Raw genomic sequence first — 12,375 nt, forward strand, 5'->3', positions numbered from 1 at the left:
AGTTATAACTGCAGTAAAAATACTGTATTATCTTATACTAACTCTTAGTTGGTTAATAAACCTAAAAATAGAGAAAGAAAAGAAAGGAAATACAACAAGAATAGAAAATATTTTGTCCAACTTGAACACTAAATGTATAATAATATGTACTATTTAGTCTTAATGGACAAGGGCATGGACAAAACAACGTATTATGTCCAAGGTGCCATTCAGCGTAAATATATGAGATTTCTTACTGACTATATACATGTGGTGCAAATAGTGCTCAAACAATATGCCCCCCCCCCTATTGTTTGAGCACTATTTGTACCACATGTATATAGTCAGTATATATAACATTAGTTTGTAAGTTTACTGCCCCTTTAAGTGTCTTTTTTTAATTGTTTTAATGCTGTCATTTTACACATTAAACCTCTTGGATTTTGAGCCTGTCTACTTCATTTTGGATTATATATATATATATATATATATATATACATGTGTACATATATTTTCTGTGTTCTATATACTTCTCTATACATAATAAAATATTTTAAAGTATATGAAACCCTTTCAATTATCAATCCTTAAATTAATGAGTAAGATACTTCTTAAGTGCTGAAGTGTACTGCTTCCATTGACAAAAAACAGTTACAACATGTGACATCACATGATGGACCTTGCAACACATGATCATCGAATTACCCAATTGGATGCAAGGACTGGATATTTAAGAAGGGCTGAGGGTACAGCTGATTATCCTTAAAAAAGTTGGAGAACATCTGGCGAAACGGTCGTTGGATATTTCATTAAGGACTGAAAGACTGATTCACTGAAAGTAATACAGGGCAAGATTACAGCCTAGTAACCCCCTTGATAGCCTGCTAAGTATAGATAGTAAGATTGGGACAATCTTGTTAGCAGTGTATATTGTCTTTATGTCCTATATATTTTAATAATCCTTTTGAAACATACATCTTAAAGCAGTTTTCCTGTAATTACTGGAGCAGCCTATGGGCTTTAAAACCTATCTGTCTAGCAACTTAGTGCTGAGTTATAACCTCTGTAAAGTGTGAGTAAGGCTGCATGTATAAGTTTGTTTTCCTGACAGTACTCAGTATTGTGTGTGTCTTTTCCTTTTGAGATACATCGCTGGAGGAATTACCCCCATTGGCCTTAAAGGGACAGACAACTCTTTTATGAGAATAATCCACATATCCTTTTTGGAAAATCACAATATATATTCACTTATATTGTTTCACACAGTTGTTGTTTATACCCAGCATCGCATAATACTAGCATACGTACATATGCTCAGATGATTCATACAGGGATGGAACAGACTATCCAGGACCATAAATACAGTACCTTTAACAATTTGAATAAGGAAGAAAGGACTGCCTTAAAACAGCTGAGGATACAAGGGTGGTACTTTGGTCCTATTAAATTATAGGGACTATAGGAATTAAATCCTGGGCCAACTCAATGATACAAAGACTTACTCTAGATTACCTGATGATCCTACTACAAAATTTAGGACCTAAATGATACTTTTCTGCATAAACAATTCGACTTGGGGATATTCAATAAGAGTACTCTGGATTTTCTGATGGTTGATCTTCCATAAATCCCTATTCTCTATACCCTGCCGAAAATTTATAAGAGCCTGTCCAATCCACCTGGCAGGTCGACTGTATCTGCTGTTGGCTCGCTATTACAGACAATAGCTACATTTGTGGACTTCTTTTTGCAGCCTATATTAAGACAGATGGACAGTTACTTGAGAGACTCTACTATGCTGCTGGAACAAATTTCTAGGTTCAAATGTGGAGAAAATGACCTGCTGGTGACCCTTGATGACACCAGCTTGTACACTGTGATACTGCATAATGAGGGAATTTTGGCAACACGTCAACATCTTCTACATTATCCTTATGTGGAGTTTTGTCTTCAAAGGAATTACTTTAAATTTGAAAAACAGTTTTTTTCTTCAATTATAGGGGACTGCGATGGGGTCGAATGTGGCCCCTTCATACCTGTATATGGCCTATTTTGAAACCCATGGTATGGATCTGTTCAAAGGCCATCAAATTAAATTCTGCAAACGGTATATCAATATTTTGCTACTAATCTGGAGTAGCACTAAACAGGAACTTGACCAGTGGTATAAACATTTGAATGATTGTAGTTCGGCTTTGAAATTTAAAATACAGTCCTCTATGAGTCGGATAGAGTTTTTGGATGTATGTTTGTATAAAGAAGCTGATACTTTACATTCCACTCTATTCAGGAAGGAGACTGATAGAAATGATCTTTTGGAATACACCTCTTGCCATCCTCCAGCACTAAAAAGTGCTTTACCCAAATCCCAGCTACAAAGGGTGATTCAAATCAACTCAGAAGAGGGCAATAAAGCCAAACAACTATTGGAAATGGAGAACAGATTTATTCAAAGGGGATATCCGTCTAAGCTACTAAGGAACCAGAGAGATACCTTGTTACATGGTCCGACAGATGTGTCTAGGGATCCCCCGGATGAGCGAATGACTTTCGTGACCACTTACACTGGGGACAATAAGCTAATCAATAGACATCTACATGAGAATTGGCACATCTTGTCTACTGATAATACCCTTCTATTTCAATGCATGGCCCCCACAAGGATTGGATTCAGACAATCAAGGTCCTTTAGGTACATTTTGGTAAAAATGGAAACTTTGCATAAAGCTACAATAGAAGCACTTGCCTGAAGATTGAAAAGAAAGGTGTTTTTCGTTGTATTGGTTGTACCACATGCAATGGGCTTATTACTGGGCAATACTTCACACATCCTCACAGGCGACAGAAATATTTCCACAAATACAGGATGAAGTGTACAACTACCCATATTGTATATCTGTTGCATTGCATCTGTGGCCTATTTTATGTGGGTAAGACTATGGATGATCTTTGTACCTGTATGGCCAATCATCGCTCAGCAATAAGAACAGACCTCAATAGGGGTATCTCTGACTAGCCAGTGGCTTGTCACTTCATTGAAATGAAACACAGTGAAGGATCTAAAATACACCATTATAGATCATGTACCACCACTCCCCAGCACATATGTGGATGCTGGACATATGTGCTAGATATCCTTACCCCCAAGGGATTGAATACTCATTTAGATTGGCAGTGTTGCCTTTAACAACTTAATGAGTACCAACTTTCCATTGGATAAGATATACATCAAACCTTTATGTACTAGTTTGTATTGACATGGTGCAAGTTCGACTTTATATTCTGTTTCTAGAGTATTAAATGATTGAATTTGGTCAATAATATTTGAGTAGTTTCTTGGATATGCACATTACATAGTGGGTTTGGATCGTTTGATATAATCTATATTTTTATTTGTATACCAGCTATTGTGCATATCTTTAGGATAGACCTTCTATATTAGTCCCCATCCAGCAGTATATCCTTATTAACATTATAGGCTACCAGTTAGACTGTTGTGCCGCCCCTTATTGTTGTGTATATGGCTTTTTCAAATGGGGATTCTGATCCGTTTGATGTTATTGACTGCTCTGGAATATAATAACTATGTAGGTCTCTCCCTCTTTTGGGTGCATTGCTCTATTTTAGTGGCCGGATGTTACATTTGGATATGACAGCCGCTTGCATGTTAAATTATGCATGTTTACACAAAATAGCACATTGTTATATGTTATATTTATAATTTTTGGTATGCTTCATTCACAGGACCAAAATCCCGCGTTGCCTGAGATGGTGATGTCATCAGGGGGGTGGTGCCCTACTTGGGAGAGCATGTGTTATGGCGGTAGTGTGTATAAAGGGTGTTTGATATGTAGGGGTAAGTTTTGTTTTTTGCTGTATGTCTGAGGAAGGGGTTAAACTCCCCGAAAACGTTAACATCTAATGAATAAATAGATGAAAAGTAAAAAAAAAAAAAAACATCTAATGAATAAATAGATGAAAAGTCCTGGTGAGTGCACTCTTCTTTATTGTTGTTCAAATTGTCTGTTGCACACCAGGTAAATTTAACATTGTATTCTGGAGTGCTTTTCTGTTCTGACATATATATATATATATATATATATATATATATATATATATATATACAGGGGTGAAACTACAGGGGGTGCAGGGTCGCAATTGCGACTGGGGGCCCAGCTTAATTTTTTTTATTTTTTTTATCAATAAAAAATGCTGACCTGCCACTGCCTGCAATGATATCATGTGATTGTGACATGATGCTTCACTAGTGTCTCTGACTACAGGGGTTAGTGTTTCTGTTTTACCCATTGGCATTTATGTGTGTGTGTGTATGTATGTATGTGACTGTGTGTGTATTTATGCATGTAAGTGTGTGTGTGTTTGTGTATATGTATGTGACTGTGTGTGCATGTTTGTGGAACCAGCAAATTACAGACCTTGTTACTACAGCATGGGGGGGTGGGGGTAAACAGTGTCAGTCTATACAGTACCACTATATACAGTACGGGGGGGGGCTGGACAATGTCACAGACTACTGTGGTCACTTTATAAAGTACTGGGGAGGGGAGGGTCAGGCCAGCCATCTCACCGGCAGATTACAGACTGGCCCCAATTTATCAAAGTCTGGCGGACCTGATCCGACAGTGCGGATCAGGTCCGCCAGACCTCGATGAATACGGAGAGCAATACGCCAATTGGCTGCCAGCAGGGGGTGTCAATCAACCTGATCGTACTCGCGGACAGGTTATGGAACAGCGGTCTTTAGACCGCTGCTCATAACTTGTGTTTCTGGCAAGTCTGAAGACTCGCCAGAAATATGGGCCCACAAGCTCCGTACAGAGCTTGATTAATAGGCCCCACTGTTTCACTGACTGACTATATACAGTACTGGTGGGTTAAACAGTGTCACTATATACGGTAATAGGGGGTCATACCATCTCACAGACTGTGGGCACAGGGTACCTTCTTTTTGCAGACGTAATCTGATTCACATTTTTTTCTGTGTTAAATGTAAAATTTTTTTTTTTATCAAATTCACTTTTTTTTTGGGGGGGGGGGGGGGCCCTTCTTAGATTCTTGCACCTGGGCCCTGTGGTTTCTAGTTACGCCTTTGTATATATATATATATATATATATATATATATATATATATATATATATATATACATACAGGTAGCCCTCAGTTTATGCCGGGGTTAGGTTCCAGAAGGAATGGTTGTAAATCGAAACCGTTGTAAATTGAAACCCAGTTTATAATGTAAGTCAAGGGGAAGTGAGGGAGATTCCAGGCCCCTCTCAAAATTGTCATAAGTAACACCTAATACATTATTTTTAAAGCTTTGAAATGAAGACTTTAAATGCTAGACAGCATTATAAACATAATAAAATAATCACAAAATATATAATTAAACTAAGTTAAATGAACAAAAACTTTTGCTAAACAGCATTATAAACCTAATAAAATAATCACACAACACAGACTTCACTTGCATTTTTCTGTAAACAGTTCTTTCTATGCATTCCAATCTGGACTGAGTTATAGACAGGAAGATCTTGTTCCTTTGAAATCTGCTCGATAGCTCAGGTGTGGTTAAACTGATTATTTACAGCTTGCTTGGCTTTGCCGCAACACAAGCGGACAGCCATACCTACTGGCTATTTTAATAAATGCACTGCTTCTCAATGCTTTTCAATAGCGGTCACATGACTGGAAAAAAAGGTTGTTATTCTGAAACAGTGTAAATCAAACCGTTGTAAAACGAGGGCCACCTGTATATATATATAAAACAGATCACATACAAATCAATATAAAAATATAAATCAAAGAAGAAAGAGTCCATTCACAAATCCCATATTCATGGCTTTATGTAGAATAGGCTAAAGTCCTGACACAATGAAGGTCTCTACTACTTATATTAGCTTTTCTATGACAAGCAACTTTGTTTTGTTTTTTTTAAATAAAGCTAATATAATCCTGCTGCACTCAATAAATAAAATCAAAGTTCACTGCTCCAAGCTCTTCCCCCCCCCTCACCCCTCCCATTTCTGTAGCTCATATTGTTCTGAGAGATTTACTTCCTTTTTAGGGAGCAGCATTATTTTATTACTTTTTGGTGTGCATTAAAAAAACTTCATATAAGCTAATACTTTTTTAGCTTACAGTCATTACCATATAGTCTTACTCTGTATGCCCTCTTCTGAGGTTCAGCTGGAAGTTACTGCTGATTGGACCCTGGGTTTCCGTGTGGACACTTTGGCAGTTTGAATGTGAGACAAAAGGGATTGTTTTCTGGAAAAAAGGTAATGATTTATTATATTTACACTTGATAATATACAAATTCACAGGCATTTACTCTGTGAGTAATATAAAACAGGAAATTCCAATTATAATAAACATAGAAATATTTTATTTTTATTTCTAGCATTAAAATCACGCAATGTTATTGTCGTCAGGCTGATATTTGGAAAGTTTTGCAGAATTAAACAGATGATGCAAGGTCTTTAACTAGTTATATGTCGAGAGAAGTGAGTTTTTCATACAAATAAACCTGGATCCTTCTAAAACTAACATTGTTATGTAAAGACCTTGAGGTTGCCACCCAGCCGGTATTTTACCGGCACAGCTGGTAATCAGCAATTAAGAAGCCGGTGCCGGCATTGGTAAAATACAGGCAATGCAATTAGCCATTTTTTTATATTATAAGAGTGTATGTAGTCTGTAACTTTGTCATGTTGTTTGAGCTCCTACTCACAACGCATAAAACACAAATTCTGGATCCCCAAGAGCTTGGCTACAAGCAATCTATTTATTGTGCACGATACGTTTAAAGGGACACTGAACCCAGATTTTTTCTATTGTGATTCAGATAGAGAATGCAATTTTAAGCAACTTTATAATTTACTCCTATTATCAAATGATTTTCATTCTCTTGGTATCTTTATTTGAAATGCAAGAATTTAAGTTTAGATGCCCAGCCATTTTTGGTGAACACACTGTATTGTTGTTGCTGATTGGTGGGTAAATTTCCATGGTACTGAACCAAAAAAAAATTGCTTTGTTGCCTTCTTTTTCAAATAAGGAAAGCAAGAGAACAAAGAAAAATTGATAATAGGAGTAAATTAGAAAGTTGTTTAAAATTGCATGCTCTATCTGAATCATGAAAGAAAAAAATTTGGGTTCAGTGTCCCTTTAAACAAGCCCTGCAGCAGCTCTTCTATGCTGCCCTCCTCTCCATCCCCTCTCTAAGAACGCCAACACTGTAGTAGTTATCGTGAATTACACTTGCATTCTGTGACAACTCTTCTCTCATTGGCTATCCCTGCTGTCAAATCTGATTGGCTGATGAAAGGCTCTTGTTTATTGGATGCACTGTTTAGCCTCCGGTTGCATTAGTCAAACATTGTGAGTCATTTACTCTTAGTTGCTGATCTGACTGGAGCCTGGAATTGGTGATGTATGTCAGAAATTAAAATACAATAGTTTAAAAAAAGACTAATGCATATATAAAAGTTGCCATTAATATGTATTTACTAGTTTGCAGTATTTAAAAAAAAAGTTTAGTTTTTGCAGCCCTGATATCATGTTCTCTAGTCTGTAATTTATACTCCTCACCCAGCTAGCTATACAGCAGCGGACATCACATTACAGAAGAATGTGTAGAGATATAAACAATAAAGGAGTATCAGCTGGTCCCCTGCCCCCTTAGCTGCTAGCACCGCAGCCATTATTAGAACTTGCTGCAGCTTTCCCTAAGTAATAAATTTGGAGCTGCAGAGACAGGGCAGCTGACATTTACACACACAGCTCTGAGAACTTAACCCTATAATGTTTATTAATCTGTGTGCACAGCTTATAGGGTTAAGTTCCTAGAGAAGTGAGGGTGTAAAGTGTAGTGTGAAGGTGAATATTCTGGTGCTAGAGAAGCAAATGTGCCAGATTTTAAAATAAAAGTTGTTTGCCCTTTATTTGCCTGTACACACAGATCACCTAACTCAGCAATAAGCAAACACCCATATTCGTTTGGGTATTTTTCAGGGTGGCACTGAAGTAGCCTGATGTGCTACTTTATTTTTATTTATTTATTTTCACAATTTACAAGTTAAAGAAACAGAGTAAGGATGGGGCATGCAACATTGAGTCAATCTGCCTCTTTCGTGGCCCCGCCCTTTTGTGGCCCCGCCCTCACCCATGGCCGGTATTTTTTTGAGGAAAAGGTCTTACCTCCTGATCCTTCTGGATTTATGTCTAATTTAAACCTAAACACCCATACAAGTTGTTGTTATACCAAAACACATCAGAATCCTGCTGGATCATTTTACATAAGCACACCTGATCTATTCATGCAACTACAACTAACACTGCCAGTCAGATACTTACCAGATCTAATAGAAAAACACCTTGAACTATGTATAATTCAGACACCCACAAATTCAAGTCTTTTTCCAAAAAAAAATGTTTTTGTACTGAATATCACTGGATCCAGCAGTGTCTACAAATGTGTTTATGTGGAGAACACTTGGATCCATGTGTGTGTAGAAATTAAACAAGAATCCAGCACGATCTGACTGTAGGTTTGGATCCAGCAGGCAAATGTATGAGAGGAGGCAGCAAATATATCTGAGGCTTCCCTATAATATTTTTAGAGGGCAGTATATTTTTGTTTTCGTTAGCTTAGACTGGGGCCTTTTTGGAGATGCTTACTGTAGTGTGGTGAGGACGGAAATGTCTGAGGCTAGTTTTCAGAGGGCTGCATCAGAGATGAAGTTCTCAGCTAATAAGGCAATTAAAGGGACAGTAAATGTAAAATTAATCATTCATGATTCTGATAGAGTGTAGAGTTTTAAACAACTTTCCAATTTACTTTTATTATCAAAATTGCTTTGTTCTCTTGGCATCCTTTTGTTGCAGAGTAAACCTAGGAAGACTGATATATAACACTACAATAAACAATATTGCAAACACGAACACCAAGGAAGAATGGTATAAAGGATACCAGACTTCCCAAAGTATGCACTTACAGCACTCTGGGTCTAAACTAAGGGTTGGGATTCCTCAACAGGATATTAAAATGTAACTTTTATTGGTATTAGAATTAAAAAACCAAAATTGTTTGGTTAATACATACACAATTAAAATTTGCTCCAGTGCCCAAATCAGTGTAATAAGTTCCACGTTAGATCACAATTTATGATAATTCGGCCTGAATAAATTCACCAGTAATAGTGATCTAAATAATTCAGTAAATCAACTAGGTAATGGTTACCACTATAGTATTAATCTAGATAATAGAGCTAATGTAGAGGTTCTGATCCAGGTAGTGTAATCTCAGCTTAATAGACTTATGCTATCATCATTCAGTATAATGGGTGATATCAAAGTAATGAGTATTGTATATTAATAATAACTATCAACGAATAGGGGTAATAGTGAATTAAATATTCACAAAAAAGGGTTTGATCAGTTATAACCTGGGCTATAGTTTTAGCCTGTATACTTGTATAAATAGCAATGTGTGCGTGCTTGGTGCTACTATAGTTTTCTATGTTTCATTAGGCACATATTCCTAGAAATTGGAATACGGTTATTGTCACGATAAACATAGTTCTGTGTCGCCCAGACCTCAGATCTAGCCACTTATGTTCAATTAGAGTTATTAAATAATTTGACCCTGATTAGTCTATACAGCAATTGCTGCAAAAATACTATGGCTCATATTAATCGGTCTTCCTAAATTTTGGGCATATACTTCATAGAAAACTTAATCTGCAATTATTCTGGCGCCTCCCAGATTCTATTGATTGACAAATGTCCCAAGGTTCATTCACAGTACCATAGGTTATTCTGGGCCAATGTGCAGCAAAATTGCCAATGTGTGGGAGTTCAAATTATGTGCCCTGTGGCACAGCCAATGTTATGATTCACAAGTATTACAATTCTCAGTCATTGGTCTGTAAAATTATTTTGGTACATGTTCATTCATATACTGGGTTTATAGCTCTAGTTAAATTTGGCACAACCCACTTTCAATAAATGCTTTCTATGATTCCGTTTGTGTTCGATATCAGCGGTACAACATCTAGTAATATCGAAAGCTCTGAAAGCTATGTTTGAAGTTAAAGCTAGGTCTGGCACAACCCAGATTATATGATTAAAGTTAATTGTCCATTAGTTTCTAATACGAATCACCATTGTAACACACATTCATTCCCAGAATTCGATTTGACAATAAAAGTAAATCTAATCTGGCACAACCCAGGTTATATAAGTAATGAATATCTTACAGTTTATGGTTAATTCGCAACTGTGTTGCAAGTTAATATATAAGTTTCAGTTCGAGCGCCGTGTGGCACAGCAAACGCTGTGACTATCAGGCAGTATCAATCACACTCATAAGTCTGTGAGGTCTTACAATGCACGCTCATTCATACAACGGTTTGGTAGTTTAAGTTAAAACTGGCACAACCCAGTTACTATAACAGTATCTACGGCGTAGCGTATAATTATTGAAAGACTTAGTTAGCAAGTCTCAGGGGAGAGTGTTGAACTCGTTCACGCTCTATTTTTCTATGTATTTTAAACAAGCCCAGTACCGCTAAATCATGTGGAGTGTAGGGTTACCGCAACTATAAAGCTAATCATAGATATTTGACCTATCTGGGTCAGGGTACCGAATAGGGACTTTTACATGGTGCTTATAGTTAAAATACCTTTCTTACTTTATACATAATAACAAGTTATACTCATACAGCCTGGGTTGTGCCAGACTTTATTTCATTAGTTGCTAACTAAGTCTTTCAATAATTATACGCTACGCCGTAGATACTGTTATAGTAACTGGGTTGTGCCAGTTTAACTTAAACTACCAAACCGTTGTATGAATGAGCGTGCATTGTAAGACCTCACAGACTTATGAGTGTGATTGATACTGCCTGATAGTCACAGCGTTTGCTGTGCCACACGGCGCTCAAACTGAAACTTATATATTAACTTGCAACACAGTTGCGAATTAACCATAAACTGTAAGATATTCATTACTTATATAACCTGGGTTGTGCCAGATTAGATTTACTTTTATTGTCAAATCGAATTTTGGGAATGAATGTGTGTTACAATGGTGATTCGTATTAGAAACTAATGGACAATTAACTTTAATCATATAATCTGGGTTGTGCCAGACCTAGCTTTAACTTCAAACATAGCTTTCAGAGCTTTCGATATTACTAGATGTTGTACCGCTGATATCGAACACAAACGGAATCATAGAAAGCATTTATTGAAAGTGGGTTGTGCCAAATTTAACTAGAGCTATAAACCCAGTATATGAATGAACATGTACCAAAATAATTTTACAGACCAATGACTGAGAATTGTAATACTTGTGAATCATAACATTGGCTGTGCCACAGGGCACATAATTTGAACTCCCACACATTGGCAATTTTGCTGCACATTGGCCCAGAATAACCTATGGTACTGTGAATGAACCTTGGGACATTTTTCAATCAATAGAATCTGGGAGGCGCCAGAATAATTGCAGATTAAGTTTTCTATGAAGTATATGCCCAAAATTTAGGAAGACCGATTAATATGAGCCATAGTATTTTTGCAGCAATTGCTGTATGGACTAATCAGGGTCAAATTATTTAATAACTCTAATTGAACAAAAGTGGATAGATCTGAGGTCTGGGCGACACAGAACTATGTTTATCGTGACAATAACCGTATTCCAATTTCTAGGAATATGTGCCTAATGAAACATAGAAAACTATAGTAGCACCAAGCACGCACACATTGCTATTTATACAAGTATACAGGCTAAAACTATAGCCCAGGTTATAACTGATCAAACCCTTTTTTGTGAATATTTAATTCACTATTACCCCTATTCGTTGATAGTTATTATTAATATACAATACTCATTACTTTGATATCACCCATTATACTGAATGATGATAGCATAAGTCTATTAAGCTGAGATTACACTACCTGGATCAGAACCTCTACATTAGCTCTATTATCTAGATTAATACTATAGTGGTAACCATTACCTAGTTGATTTACTAAATTATTTAGATCACTATTACTGGTGAATTTATTCAGGCCGAATTATCATAAATTGTGATCTAACGTGGAACTTATTACACTGATTTGGGCACTGGAGCAAATTTTAATTGTGTATGTATTAACCAAACAATTTTGGTTTTTTAATTCTAATACCAATAAAAGTTATATTTTAATATCCTGTTGAGGAATCCCAACCCTTAGTTTAGACCCAGAGTGCTGTAAGTGCATACTTTGGGAAGTCTGGTATCCTTTATACCATTCTTCCTTGGCGTTCATATTTATATCTGTGCACAAGCACCATTTCCTCTAATACATAGTAGAATTAACTAAAC

The 12,375-nt window shown here is 36.6% G+C and overlaps 1 protein-coding gene across 3 annotated transcripts in view; it reads left to right on the forward strand.

The window, feature by feature from the left end:
* Positions 1–6,079: 6,079 nt before the first annotated feature.
* LOC128666880 (cytochrome P450 2G1) overlaps positions 6,080–12,375 on the forward strand; it is an 80,841-nt gene continuing 74,545 nt past the window's right edge. Inside the window, exon 1 of one of the 3 annotated variants that reach the window (XM_053721684.1) lies at positions 6,080–6,279. The gene's annotated coding sequence lies outside the window, so the exon portion shown is untranslated. Of the gene's footprint in view, positions 6,280–7,408; positions 7,434–12,375 lie in introns of those variants that run through there. The other 2 variants (XM_053721686.1, XM_053721685.1) reach the window with 2 other exon arrangements.

The sequence above is a fragment of the Bombina bombina genome, chromosome 7 (assembly GCF_027579735.1).
Source record: "Bombina bombina isolate aBomBom1 chromosome 7, aBomBom1.pri, whole genome shotgun sequence".
NCBI classification, from domain to species: Eukaryota; Metazoa; Chordata; class Amphibia; order Anura; family Bombinatoridae; genus Bombina; species Bombina bombina.